The sequence below is a fragment of the Anabrus simplex genome, chromosome 5, assembly GCF_040414725.1.
Source record: "Anabrus simplex isolate iqAnaSimp1 chromosome 5, ASM4041472v1, whole genome shotgun sequence".
Lineage (NCBI taxonomy): Eukaryota > Metazoa > Arthropoda > Insecta > Orthoptera > Tettigoniidae > Anabrus > Anabrus simplex.
Genome location: NC_090269.1, coordinates 427,918,240 through 427,930,860, shown reverse-complemented (window position 1 = coordinate 427,930,860; position 12,621 = coordinate 427,918,240). Strand labels below are relative to the sequence as shown.

Here is a 12,621-nt window from a genome sequence, read left to right as displayed (position 1 = left end):
ATAATGATGGGCTCTGTTGTACGCAGACTTTTTCTCTTAGCAGCATGTAATTAGGAACGCTCTGCCATCTGTTGAACATATTTGGAAGCTGTGAAAGGTTAGAGAATCGAAGAGTATCAACTAGGGAATAGTATTCTTCCGTGATCAGAGGAAGTGTATACTCTCTGGTTTGACAGGTAGTAATCAAACATGGCTGCATGCAGTGACATTGCTAAGGATGAAACTCACATAATATCAGAATATTAATGAAAGTGTTAGTTGCTTAGCAACCCGCTGAGTTCAGAATGTATAGCGGGTTAGGGTAAGCCTTCGCCTGTAATTACTGAAGTGATCGTTTAATGATTTGATTTTATGATAGCTCAAAGTTGGCTGAACTTAGAGACCTATCAACGTCTCATGATTCAGCGGCAGGTAATTCCGGAGAGAATAAAACAAAAATGAAGCAAATCGGTCCAGTAGGACGGATTTACCAAAGCTGTTTTTAGTAAACTCTTTTAATATATAGATAAGAATCGCTGATAGCGGTGGTAAAGGAGTAAACCGTCAAGGTTAGCATTAACTAAGCAAAGCAAGCAAAGTCACCTCCACACAGGCCATGAAGGCCCTTGGAGGAGTGGAAGGTAAAGGCTTCCACCATTGTTAACCTCGGCACGTGATGGGGTAGAGTGGATAGCTCTACGCCCGACCGCCTTTGCCCCCAGGAATTAACCTGGTACTCATTTTTGGTGTAGGCTGAGTGAACCTCAGGGCCATATGCACCTCCGGAAGTCGAAATCTCGTTTCTTAAATTTTACGACTTCCTGACGGGGATTCGAACCCACGTCCTTCCGGGATAACCGAACACGCCTTTACCGCCTCGGCCAGGCAGCCCCTTTCGGATGTTAAAGAAAAGTAATAATTCATTCCTGAGCTCATTTTACACGAAATCTGACAAAATAATTGGGAATGATTCGTTCCCTGACCCCGGTTAAAGCAATTTTATGTTACATATAAATGCATATTTCGGCCATTGCCATTGCTTTAGTTATATGCTGCTGATTTCAGTGATATAAGGTCATATCTGATTATATTTTGAGTATTTGTGTTTTTATTGAGGCATCGTTTTTAACAAGATGCATGTTGTCTGCGTCTATTTTCAAACACAGGATTTCATAACATTGTACTAGATGTATTTTTCTTTCTTTTCCCAAAGGAGATAGGTAACTGGTTCACAAAGAGATGCTGTACGAACGTACGCCGACAGATACCAAAAAGCATGCTAATACTTCATTTTTAGGAAAAAATGAGAACTGCCCCTCAGGGCTATGATACTGAATGAATGTGTAAAGTTTCAGTTTCCTGCTGCCGCTCTGTCAATTTGCATGATTAACACTGTGTGCGCTTATCACTTGTTGACACATTTAATGTTAATAATACTTGCTACCTATCCCTAAAATGCCTAAGTTTTCTTTTTTAGGTCATATTTAGCTAGTTTTTAGGCCATGTTTGCTTGCATTATGTTGTACTTCTTTAGGTCGTAAACTTTCGAGTCTTAGCAATAAATATTAATAATGTTATTGGCTTTACGTCCCACTAAATACTATTACGGTTTTCGGAGACGCCTAGGTGCCGGAATTTAGTCCCGTAGGAGTGTTAGTAAAACTACTGACACGAGGCTGTCGTATATAAGCACCTTCAAATATAACCCAGCCCGGAAGCAAACTGTCGCTCCTATGACAGACGTGAAACAACGAACTTCATTTCCTTCTTTCCTTCATTCTTTCTCTTTCTTAATCTGATTACCCTCTAGGGTTGGCTTTTCCCTCAGATTCAGCGAAGGATCACACCTCTACCCCCTCAAGGGCAGTGTCCTGGAGCGTCGGGGGTACAACTGCGGAGAAGGATCAGTACCTCACCCAGGAGGCCTTCACTTGCTATGCTGAACAGGAGTCTTGTGTGTGTGTGGGGGGGGGGGGGGGAATTGGAAGGGACAAGGAAGAGAAAAGGAAGCGGCCGTGGCCTTGAGTTTGGTACCACCCCGGCATTTGCTTGGATGAGAAGTGGGGAAAACACGGAAGACTACTTCGAGTTCGAGGATGGCTCAGGTGAGAATCGAACCCTCCCCTCTACTCAGTTGACCTCCCGAGGCTGAGTGGACGCCTTTCCAGCCCTCGTACCACTTTTCAAATTTCGTGGCAGAGCCGGGAATCGACCCCGGGCTTCCGGGGGTAGCAGCTAATCACACTAACCACTGCACCACAGAGGCGGACATCAAACAACGAACACGGGTATAAATAAGAAGTCTGTTTTTTAAAAAACAGAACGGGATGCTCACAGTCTAACAGTCACATTCAACACAAACAGTAACATCTGCTCAGCAAGTTACCGACACAGCGTGTGAGTTATGTGTTTTCTACAATCGGTGACGAAACAGCGTTTTACAGTCTCATTATTTACTAACATTCTTATGCCATGTTGTCAAAATTACGTTTGCCAAAGTTTCTGAATAACACCGATTGATGGAGCTAACGTCACCCCAGCTCCGTTGGACGGCAGCCAGTCTTCTGACGTCGGTAATGTTGCCGAAGGAGTCAATGTCAATCATATTTCACTTGGCTGCGTTCCAGTCAGCTTGCATTCGCCTCTGTCTTGTACTGACCAGTGACATGTTTACAATGTTGTTACATGAACAAGTGAACAAGTGAACGCGGTCCACCCAGCCTCGGGAGGTCAACTGAGTAGAGGTAGGTTCGATTCCCACCTCAGTCATTCTGGAAGTGGTTTTAAATGGTTTTCCACTTCTCCTCCAGGCAAATGCCGGGATGGTACCTAACTAAAGGCCACGGCCGCTTCCTTCCCTCTTCCTTGTCTATCCCTTCCAATCTTCCCATCCCCCCACAAGGCCCCTATTCAGCATAACAGGTGAGGCCGCCTGGGCGAGGTACTGGTCTTTCTCAATAGTTGTATCCCACGCTCCAGGACACTGCCCTTGAGGCGGTAGAGATGGGATCCCTCGCTGAGTCTGAGGGGAAAAACCAACCGTGGAGGGTAAACAGATTAAGAAGGAAAGAAAGTAGTGTACCAATTATTTTACCGATGGTTTGTTTTCTCACTTAACACAGACTTGAAATATTGTTACTGAAATGCAGTCTTCTGTTAAATGGCCAGTAGGCATATATTCCATTGGTGTGTTTTATTATTGTGCAATTCCTCATCGACATGAACACATAAAGAACAATAAATTGAACTCGCTTTTGCACGGGCCCCGTCGGTGTTCCTCACCCCCATTCACCCCACACTGCGAGGTCAGCGAGGCTATGAGTTACGTCTAGGCCTAGTTGGCAGATTCGATAATGGTTCAGTCCGGTGGTAATAAAAGGTGCTGACTGAACTCCTAGTCTCGTATCAGTAGATTTACCGGCACAAGCAACCGCTAAAGCAAGTCCTGTGGGACATCTCGGCGCTCCGAAAACCGTAAACAAATTTAGTAGAACTTAATTTTTTTTTTTTAACCAATATTATAAGTAAAACGCAACAAAGTTGTTGTTAGTGGCGTTATAACCAGCAAGTGAACAATTCCCTCCGCATGACTCCGTGGCGCAACGGTAGTGCGTCTGACTCCAGATCAGAAGGTTGCGTGTTCAAATCACGTCGGGGTCAGTTGGTTTTTAGTGATTCATTTTTCTCTATATAGTAGAAAGGAAAGTCGTATCAGCATTTGATTACTGGAATGCAAATTACTTGAGTCAGAAATTAAAGTCTAAGTTTTGTTTTGAATTAGGTGGAAAACCTATTTTAAAAAATAAACGTGCTGGTAACAGGGGCTTCTATGATACCTTATCGCAAATGAATAATATAATTTAAAATAGCATAGCAATATATATAAATAACTCTACCCGGAACGAATGTTATATTCATGTTACTGAAGAAGTGCTTACGTAACAAATAAAATCTGCGTGTCCTCGGTAGTATAGTGGTTAGTATCCCCGCCTGTCACGCGGGAGACCGGGGTTCGATTCCCCGCCGGGGAGGATTTTTTTGCTTCTTGTATTCTTCATGTGTTGATGGAAGGCAGTCGTGTAATGATGAATTGAATGGTATTGTTTCATTTTGCTGCGGTAATACGGTATTTTATGTATGTCCAACCCTTGTTCCGTACGTTTTGCCCAAATAGAATAGATCGCTACGTTTCGAAACTCTACAATAATGTGTCCTGGGGACAAGAATTTGTTCCCAAAGGCGGAGGAACCAGTTTGGTGAACGGCGTTAGGATGCAGTAGGCAACTTACAAAACATAAAGTACGATATTCTTGCTTCTGAAACTGAAATATATATTCCTCAATAATTAATTACAATTGAATGACGCCTATCACACCCCCACCAGGGCGCAGTACGTCGGCGCACGCGATTCCGGCGATCACTGCGGGCAAGACAGAAGCGCGATTAATCGCTAAAGACGACCCTATGCCATTCGTCGACCCACGTCGATCTTTCTCGACACCAGGTCAGCCTTACACGTCACTGCTGTGGGGTTAATGGAACACCTTCTGCAGGGACACGGGCTCGTAAGCCAGCTGCACGCAGGCGATTACCAACTGTTTGTTGTGTAACGTGGGGTGCCACAGCTGGTCGAATTTGCGCTGCTGATGCATGGGGTTTCATCCGGCCCATCCGAATGATGCGGCGATCCTCTCTCACAGTTGTCTGTCGCGCTGGGCCTGTGCCACGTCTACGAGTGTGGGTACCTTCATTTGACCACTGCTGCCATACACGTTGTACCGTAGATGCCTGTCGGCCAACACGTGCAGCGGCAGTCCTTAGCGATAATCCAGCCTCACACAGCCCAATTATCCGAGCCCTCTCAAACGGCTACAGTTGTTGATAGCATGATCTTCTCTGTCGTCGAGGCATGTTTGACGGGGAACACTTCACTGCACAGACTGCAAGCCAACTGCGCTACACCAGAGTCCGTATACTGGAGTTGATTCCTCCGCGACCAATCACGTGGGGAGACCTGTAGCAACAATCCAATGGGTCAGAAACTTTGATCGTTTACATACCTACATGGCATCATTCCATATCTTGAAAATCAACACAAACGACCAATGCCTTCATGGTGTTGCAATTTCCATTTTGTTAAGTGTATTTAGAGTGTATTTGTATTTTGTAAGCAGCAACAGCAGGCGTTCATAGGCTGGGAAGGTGAGGAACGCCGTGTTGCCACGCTTGAAAAGAAGACAGCACTCGCGTGTGGTATCGGCCTGTGAACAGTACAGAGGATAAAACAAGGTACGGAAATAGGGTGACCATTTGTCGGACATGTCCTCCTTTTTCCATGCTTGTCCTCTGTCCGACAGGCATTTATTATTTGCTATTAAATGTCCGGCTGTTTGCATATTGTATTCTTATTCATTCAGTTTCCTATTGTTTTCTCTGTTGCAAAGCTATTTTGGTTGCACTTCCCCTATCTCAGTTCATATTCTGGATACCCGTATCAGACTACGCCATTTACTCACTTAATAATAAATCATATCTTAAGTTAGAGCTGTCTGAAGGACCTGTCACCAAAGTGGTGACACCGCCCGACGTGATCTGAACGTGCTCGGTCGGGGTCGGGGAATTCTCGGCGGGGATTCACCAGTCAAGTAATGCTGGCTGCGGTATTACGTAGTTTTGTTTTTGTGCTAGTTGGATTCGGACCTTCTGAGTGAGTGGATTGTTTGTGATTTTATTATGAAATTTGAATAACATCAGTATGCCATCACTCAAAAGTGGCGAGGCACAAAAGAGGAAATGTAAGTTCTCGGAGAAACTGAAACAGAAGTGCCCGTGTTTTAGAGAGGGACGTAACGAAAGTGAGGCGAAATGTTATATTTGTGACTGCTATGTAACTGTTGGAAACAAAGGTGCAGGTGATCTCGAGAGACATATTGCTAGTGAAAAGCATAAAAACTATTAGAAGCAGTTCTTCTAGAAGTAACATTGATTCATTTTTCCCGATTAAACATTCCCCAGTAAACAGGAAAGTTCGGGTAACAGAGGCAACATTGGCATATCACACTGTTTCTCACCATCAGTCGTATAGGTCTGTAAATTGCACATCAAAGTTGGATAAAGTGCTGTTTGCAGATTAGCGATTGCTAACAAAATATCATGCCCTGAAACCAAAACTGAAGCTATCTATATATATAAAATATGAGTTTTGTCTGTACATTGCTCAGAATTTGAAAAGAATGGTATTTCTGTATCGTTCATGTCCACAGTAACAAGGAAATGCGCTTTTTTACTTTTCCGTAATTTCTGTCTGTCTGTCTGTCTGTCTGTCTGTCTGTCTGTCTGTCTGTCTGTCTGTCTGTCTGGCTGGCTGGCTGGCTGGCTGGCTGGCTGGCTGGCTGGCTGTATGTATGTATGTACACGTATCATTAGAAAACGGCTAAAGAGAATTTTATGAAAATCGGTATGCAAAGTCGGGAAATAAGTCGCTACAATCTAACCCATAAATAATTTTACTCACGCTGACAGAAATGGTAGTTTAGGGGAAGCCCTAACATTTAATTTTCAAATATTTATATTATTAGTGGTCCTATCGTAATAAAAATTGGTGTGCAAAGTCGGAGAATAAGTCGCTACAATCTAGGCTATAAATAATTTTATTCACGCTAAGTGAAATGGTAGTTTAGGGAAAGACCTAAAATGTAATTCTTAAATATTTACATCATTAGTGTTCCTATCTCATTTAAAACTGATATACAAAGTCGGAGAATGAGCCACTTCAATCTAGACTATAATCATTTTATTCACGCTGAATGAAATAGTAGTTTAGGGGAAGGCCAAAAATTTAATTCTCAAATATTTATATTATTAGTGGTCGTATCGATAAACACTACATAACCAAAGTTATATAGAATTAAATTTCCGACCATTTACGTCTTAAATTTTTACCTTAACGGCTATAATAACACAGACATTCATGAATTTGTATTTTTGTTGCTAAGTCCATATCGACGCCGAGCCACGAGAAAATGGGTTAACAGAATTTAATGAAAATCGGTATATAGAGTCGGAGAATAAGAAACTACATTATAAGCTATAAACAATTTATTCACCCTGGATGAAATTTTAGTTTAGAGGCAGGTGCCCAAAATTTAATTTTTAAATACCTATGTTTTTGGTCCTATCGAAAAGTACTACATAACAAAAGTTACAGAGAATACAATTTCCTATCATTTATGTTTTATTCAGTTTTGCCGTACCGACTATGATGAGTGGTATTTCAGAGTCGGAAGAAAACTAAATGTGAAGGGCTACAATATCGAAAGCGCTTAACATTGGTCAACAATAACATTACATTGACCATTGTTTGTTGTGATGATATTTGTCACTTATGCTGCCTCTCAACTCCGATAGATGGATTACTGCTGCGTACCGACTATAATAGCCTGACTGAATATTGGCGGGAAACAGCCGGGGAGTTGGAAAACTTTCTTCTTTAGCATGCCATTGCTCTGGTTCATACATTTTCTGATACAGCTGGTACGTAACACACTGGTTCTTCATAGTATTCCAGTTGTTCGATTCCTACTCTGACGCGCTGTTTTGTATGAGCAGTGTGCATACTTAAGACAGAGGCTTAGTTGTAGTAGTAGTAGTAGTAGTAGTAGTTCTACATTCATTAGGGGGTTTCTCCTCTGGCTTCGAGGAAAAATTTGCCTCCAAGTCAGATAGATTTTTTCGCGCCAGTGTAGTGAACTGATATTTTCCGACTCATCGGGTACTCCTAGGAAGCAGATTAGTAACAGGGCATAGTTTTTCCCCTGGGAGTCTCCACTATTCGTCCCTCTCCCGGCCGAAAAAAAGACGAAGAGTGTTCATGAATCACGGCTGTCTGCGGCTTGGTCTTTCCAGCTCTGGAACTTTGGACTGTTCGTTCGGCAGCATAGTACTGTCCGTTAAAAGTGAGAAAATGTGCGGTTTTTCATTTGATCGAGTATTTTATATAATATTGCTTTTAATTGCTACATTCCGAATGACCGTTTTGTAATTACCTATGTTGACTTCAGTTGGGAAAACCACAGTCAGTCTTTCTGAGAATCCCGTTGCGAAGTACGGGTACATCAGCTAGTCATAAATAATGTAATCGCCCCTCATTTCATTGACATTATCACTAAAACATTGAATAATAGTATTCCTTTGTTCGGAGTGGGTACTGATGCTAGCAACCATGGGGCTTTGAAACTTTTTCCTATTGTTATACAATATTTCGACTATAAAGAAAGTGATATTCAAAGTAACGTCTTAGAACTACAAACATGTCCTAATGAAACTTCAGAGACAATATCCAATTATGTTTCCGAGACTTTAAAGAAGCATAATATTTTTGCTAAATGAGTTGCTTTTAGTGGAGACAATTCAAATGTAAATTTTGGAGGGGTTAATCGTAGATGAGGCAAAAACGTATTTTCAGCACTCAAAAGTAAATTAAATGAACATATAATCGGGGTTGGATGCCCAGCACATGTACTGCATAATTGTTTGCAACGAGGTGCTGATGTACTGCCAGTTGATGTAGAGTATAATTGTAATCGTTTTCAATTATATCCATATCTATACAATTAGCACTGAACAACTCAAAGAATTCTGCGAGTTTGTTGAAATAAGTTATGAACAGCTTTTGTGTCACACCAAAACAAGGTGGTTTCCTGCAGTAGAAAGAATGCTAAATCTGTTTCGAGCTCTAAAGTCGTATTTTCTTTATCAGCCTTCAAATTCTGTTCCTGCTATAATTAAGTCCATTTTTAAACGAGTTTTCTGAGCTTTTCCTGTAGTTTGCTCATTTCACTATGCACATTTTACACAACAAAATTTCATACATTAAAAAAAAAGCTCTCTATAGCTGAAATTTGTGATATATTAGGTTTAACTGTGGCCACACTGAAAGATAGGATAGAAAATAAATTCATACCTCTTAAAGTCAAAAAGTCTCTGAAATCCGTCACTGAAAATGCCTTGTATTTGTAGAACATGTTGTTGGCTTTTATGGAGCGTGCATTCAATACCTGTTAAAGTGGTGTAACCCTGTGATGGAAGAATTTAAGTGTTTCCAATGGATGGAGCTTCATAGTATGAAAGACATTCAGTTTGAAGATATTCTTCCTTTTCTCGAGTATTTGCAATCTAAAGGTGTGGAGATAGACGTTTCTAAATTTTTGACCAATTTTGCAATGTTCAGAATTACACTAGGAGTTCTGAAATTGATAAGCATACAACATTAGATAAGCATTGGTGTGAGTTTTTCAAATATAGCCCTGACATTGAAACATTTAGTGAGCTGCTTAAAATTTGTCAGTTTTATTTCGCTATTCCAGGTTGCAATTCAACCGTTGAAAGCGTGTTTTCCCTGATTAATACACAGTGGTCAGAAGAAAGAAACCGTTTGCTGACCGAGTCGGTTAAGGGTATTATAGTAGTGAAGTACAACTTTAAAAACTTGTCATGTGGAGAGTTTTACTATTATTTATTACAAGAAAATAATTCATCCTCGCTGTCGAAAGTGGTTGCAGTCGATGTGTATCACCATAAAATAGCTACAACTTCAGCATCTTCAGCAACATAACAGTTATAAAGAATGTAATACTAAATTTTGTATGTAAATATTAAAATTCCGTTTGTCCCCCATTTTTAGAACATTTTAATGAAAAGTCCTCCTTTTATTAAGAGTCTGTCCTCCATTTGAAAATTTAGAGTTGGTCACCCTATACGGAAATAAAAATAATGCAGTGTTCAGGTCGCCAGGAAAGAACTCTAAGAGGAAGAAGCCAGTGACGGACCTCGATTATTTCAATAGAAATGTTCTGCGTACAACAATATTTGATATGTATACAAACGGCGAATATCCTATGGCATTGAACTTCTGTTCCAATACTTATTCCATGCCTGAATGTTATGATTTATATTTCCTCTGGATGTCTTTCTTTTCGTGGGCCGGTGAATTGATTTCTCGTCGCTTTACAACCAAATATCGCCAATTTATGTTGGCGCCAAAAGTGAATGCTGCTCACTGCTACACCAGTTTGTATTGCAGATTGCCTATTTCCACGTTTTCTCCATGAAATATTACCCTCCGTTTGAAGTTTTCATCATATTAAATTGTCTTCCATCTACAGAATTACATTTAAACGTACTTCTGACGTAGTTTATGTTTGCTTGTGAGCAGCATTTCATGATCGTTTCTGGAAGAGATTTTGTGATAAAACAATGTTAAATAGCAATATGTCCTCCTCTGTGGTGTAGTGGTTAGTGTGATTAGCTCGTACTCAGCGAGGGATCCAACCTCAACCGCCTCAAGGGCAGTGTTCTAGAGCGTGAGACTTTGGGTCGGGGTATACAAGTGGGCAGAAGGACCAGAACCTCGCCCAGGTCGCCTCACCTGCTATGCTGAACAGTGACCTTGTGAAGGGATGGGAGTATTGGAAGGGATAGTCAAGGAAGAGGGAAGGAAGCGCCCGTGGCCTTAGGTTAAGTACTATCCCAACATTTACCTAGACGAGAAGAGGAAAACCACGGAAAACCACTTCGACGATAGAATTGAATCTCCTCTCTACTCAGTGGAGCCCATTCCACATTCCAGCCCTCGTGCCACTTTTCAAATTTCGTGGCCGAGCCCGGAATCGAACCCGAACCCCCTGAGGTTGGCAGCAAACCACACTACAGAAGCACACTGTTGCATGTTTTACTGCCGGATGCCCTTCCTGATGAGCCAATGAAGAAGAAATGAATGCTGGTGAATTAAAGTAAGTAAGGAGGGGGAAGAAATTGACTGTGGCCTGAAGCTCTCCCGGCATTTGCCTGGAGTGGAAATGGAAAGCCACAGGGCAGCCGACGGAGGGGTTCGAATCAACGGCTCTCCCGAATGCAGAGCTTCGCTCCGATCGGGGCGTACAGAAATACGGTACCGGTACTGGTAGAATCGAGTAACGAGCTGACCCGAAAAGAGCCGAAGCACACAGACGCAGAAAGTTGGGCATCATTTTCGAGTTTGCATAAGAATTTACAGCGCCAACGATTTTAATGTGCACCTCTGATTTTAGAGACTAAAATTAGCTGGAAAAAGTGTTCATTAGACTGGAGTAAATACGATATTCCTTTTCGACTTTTAAAATGACCTAAGAAGAGATAACAGTATCGCCGTATTATGGTTTCCCAAGAATGTTTTCCAGTGTTGACTGCAGTCGTGCCCAGATGCAGAAGCGGATTTGTTTTCCCTGAAGCATGGCTTGTAACGCAGGACAATGAGTAATAACGACTGCGTCAGATTATGTAACAAAGAGAGCCTTGAAATGTAAGACAGCGAAATTATGTAAAGACCTTTGTTGACAATGTTCCTGTGCTGCTATACCTAGACCCGGAATGAGATTCTAATTGTTCATCTCATCTAATAACAAAAATCAACAACAAGAACAATGATATTAATGTTATTCATTTTACGACCAACTACTTTTACGGTTTCCAGAAACGCCGAGATACCAGAATTTTGTCCCGTGGAGTTCTTTTACGTCCTGGTAAATCTACCGACACGGATCTGATATATTTGATTAAATTGTGGCAAATTCAATCCCACAACTCACCACATATGCTACTAAGACATGGGTCTTCCACTCCTCTGTCGGTTTTTATATAGTTTGTATTTATGTGATTTTAACATTTTGGTAGCAGTAAGCAAGAGTGGCCAGCACAGAACTGATTGATTTAAAATGTGGTTCTACAGAAGGATCCTGCGCATTCCATGGGCAAAGCGCCGGTCTAATGACTCTATACTGAAAGAACTGGGAATTAAAGGCCGCCTGTCCACTAGATTCCAGTGGCGAGGGCAGCTCTTTTGGAAAGCAAGTTATTACGGGTACTTAGGAAGACTGGCGCACAAGGAGATGCCCGCCGATGGACTGGATAATGCAGGTCGTAAATCATACCGGACGAAGTATCCAAGCAACGATCCACAAGGTTAACCAGAGAGACACGTGGAGAAGATTGACACATTAAGTCACCACGTTCTTTTGAGGTCAAAAGGAATGAAGAGGAGGGAGAGGTTTCCTTAGATGAGCAATAGCAAACACAGTTTTCAGTATTTTCTGAGTATTTTTAATTGTGTACTTGGAGACAAAACATGACGACTTTGCTTCACACCATTACACTCCGACGGCAGTCCGGTGTCTACTAGCTGCACATAGGATTTACTACGTCTACTGTAGGCGGAGTTTCTAAATCGTCTACTGCACTCGACACGAAGATTGTGTGGAAGAATGTGAGTAGTATAATTGGATGGTTCGGGCGCCACCTCCACCTCAGGCTCCCAGTGGCCACCTCCACCTCCACCTCAGCCAGAGGCCTCCCAGTGGCCTCCTCCACCTCAGCCAGAGGCCTCTTCCAGTGCCGCCAACTTAACCTAACTAGCGCGAAATTTGAATTTGTAAACAAAGCCACGTGCTTTTTGACAGACAACAACGCACCGCTAACCTCAGTACTGCCATCTTGACGGGCCTAAACCTCAGTAGTGCCAACTTAACCTCACAAGCGCGAGGTAAAGAAAGCCACGTGCTTTTTGACAGCCACGTGCTTTTTGACAGATTTGTAAACAAAGCCACGTGC

The 12,621-nt window shown here is 42.0% G+C and overlaps 1 protein-coding gene and 2 non-coding genes across 4 annotated transcripts in view; all 3 read left to right on the top strand.

The window, feature by feature from the left end:
- pio (piopio) overlaps window positions 1-12,621 on the top strand; it is a 395,672-nt gene that overhangs the window by 205,813 nt on the left and 177,238 nt on the right. The window lies entirely within an intron of this gene.
- On the top strand, window positions 3,568-3,639 carry TRNAW-CCA (transfer RNA tryptophan (anticodon CCA)). Its single transcript has one exon. It is a non-coding gene; the product is annotated as a tRNA-Trp (tRNA).
- Window positions 3,939-4,010, top strand: TRNAD-GUC (transfer RNA aspartic acid (anticodon GUC)). Its single transcript has one exon. It is a non-coding gene; the product is annotated as a tRNA-Asp (tRNA).